Consider the following 2719-nt stretch of genomic DNA (forward strand, 5'->3'; position numbering starts at 1 on the left):
TGAATTGTTTGGTTTAAAACAAATTACAACATAATAGTTTATTAAATATTAAATGAAGTAGGGATGTTTGACCTCTTTTGTTTGAAGCAAACATAAATTTATCACAATCAGAACAAAAACGTTGAACATAATTAAAAGAAAAAATTATTATTTTTTTAATTTTTTAGGTAACCATCTTTAAGACTACTTTGATACTATGATGAGTTTTTAAACTAGTCTAATAAACCATTTAACTGCTCACACGCTTAAAAATAAGCATAAAAAAAAGTATAGTTTTAATTAACTTTATAAGTATCGAAAAAATAAAAACCACCAAACTTTTAAAACAAGTTTATCTGAACTAGGGTTTTCAAAAGTTGGCATATCGCCTCTAAAGATGAAATTTTGGCTTTAATTAGTAAAGGAGTTAAAAAGTAAATGGGTAATTAGTAAGTAAAACGGCGATTTATAATAATTTTGGTGCGGATTTTACTATAGAGGTGCTTATGAAAATGAACTTGGGAAACCCTGATTTAAACTCATAATACCAAACTTATCTAATATTTGACACAAATAAGAAAGTGATTCAAAGTTATTCAAACTACAGTTACAGTTAATTTGAAAAAATTAATGCATTTATATTTTAATTAAAAAAAAAATGAAAACGAAAGCTTTAAAATATTTTTTTAGTTTGCATTTCATTTAAAAGTCTGTAAAAAGTTTATGGAAACATTTACTAAGTTACATGTTCACTAGATGTTTTTGAAATATTACTGAATTCAATCATAGATCTAAAATATAGACTCAAGATAAATGTAGCACAGAAAACTTTGGACATATCTGTAAATTATCACAACAACATATGTATTATGTTATTTCATTAATATTTGTTTTAAAGCTAAAGTTAAAAGAAACTGTTTTATTGTTCATACAAAGTTCTATGAGTTATATTAAAGCATATCAGGTTTTTTTTACTCACTAGTTTTAAAGTTCTTTACCCGTAATTAAAACGGTTGATTTTGTTTTGTTTAATTTGTTGTGTAAATACTAAAGTTTATTTTGAATGAAAACTTAACTCAACATTAAACAAAGTAAAAAAAAAAGAGATTTTAGTAACATTAAAAAACAATCAGAAAACTATTCTTTATGCTATAGATTAAGTCTAGGCATTTATAGCAGAACAACTATAAACATTGACTAGGAAGTATTATTATTTCTTTAAATTAGTAAAATAATTAAAACTAGTAGAGTTGTACTTACGTAGCAACAAATGTACAGTTTAAAACAAGGATCGACGCCCTTAAAATTATCGAGATATTTTTAATCAAAAACGCTCATTACAGATCACAGTCTTTGAAATTTCTTGCTTTAAAGTTTAAGAATAACAGCAAGTTTGTTATGCAACGAACATAAAAAAGGCAGCAGTTTACTTAAAAGCAAAAGAAAAAAAACTTGATCTCAAACTTTTGTTATATAAAAGCACGAACTCGCTTCTTCTGCTTTAGTTATATTTTGAATAAAAGCACGTCGCAGGCTCGATCTGAACCCTAATTAAAAGTTTAGTAGTTTACTTTATTTATAAACAATATATCTATCTTGACTAAGGTGTTAACAAAAACCCTCAAACATGCATATCTATGTTGTAGTAGTTACAAAACCGTGTTTTTCAAATTAAAATTTGATGTATATACATTTTTTTAATAGAATATTTTAATTATGTAAGAAGGCATTTGTCTTAAAGATTTGGTTAGTATTTTAGTTATTTATCTAAGATTATTCTAAAATTAAAAGTAGGTTGTTGAATCTTTTTTAGTACTTTTATTTTTTCTTGAGAGGCTTTTCATTGTTATAGTACAGTACATCTATATTTTGTTAATGTATAATAAAATAAATACTTATGTCAAGACTTTAGTTGGCTAATTCTCAACTTTCTTTGAAATTAGAAATTTAACAGTACTTAAATTTTATTAATTAGTTTTTGTTCTAACGGTAAAAAATATTCTGTTACGAACAGGTTAGGTTTTATTGAGAGTATAAATTGAAAGTTAACATACTTACAGTTATTTTTCACATAAAATGACCTTTGTAAAAATGCTTTTACAATAAACCAAAATTAAAATTTTCTGGAAAGCTTGATCAACTCTTCTAGCTCATTTTAAAAACACAATTTTGTTTCTTGAAGTCTTGCACTTATTGATTTATAATATTGAGATTAAATATAAATCTATATATATCAAGAGAAAAAGTAATATACATTGTTTAAACGTTAAATCTTGTCGCATTAAAAGTATTTTTCACTGGAAACTTAAAATTTTGAGAAATTTTACAAAAGTTTTACAAAAACTAGATGTGGGTTAAGTTCAATATTAGTTTTATATACATATACATATATACAGGTCTTAAATTTAAAACTACCAAGTTAAAATTTTTACTCGGAAATATGGTTGAAAAAAAATCACTATTTTTTTATTTGACTGAAATTGTAATAATTAGTTTAAACTATTAAATTAGCACTTTAAAAAAAATTATCACTTATAGAGTTTGTTAGTTATTATTTTGGTTAATAAAACAAATCAATGCGAGCAGTTAAGAATATTTTAACTTAAAATAAATTATAAACTTTTTTATCTAAACAGAAGTATACTTACTTAGATTTTAAGTTTTTAAATGTTATTTTTGGAAATATTTTTTAAGGTATAAACATTAAAATTTTCAAGTTTTTATAATTTCGGATTTTTGT

This window comes from Thalia democratica, chromosome 2, assembly GCF_965202585.1.
Source record: "Thalia democratica chromosome 2, ktThaDemo2.hap1.1, whole genome shotgun sequence".
NCBI lineage: Eukaryota > Metazoa > Chordata > Thaliacea > Salpida > Salpidae > Thalia > Thalia democratica.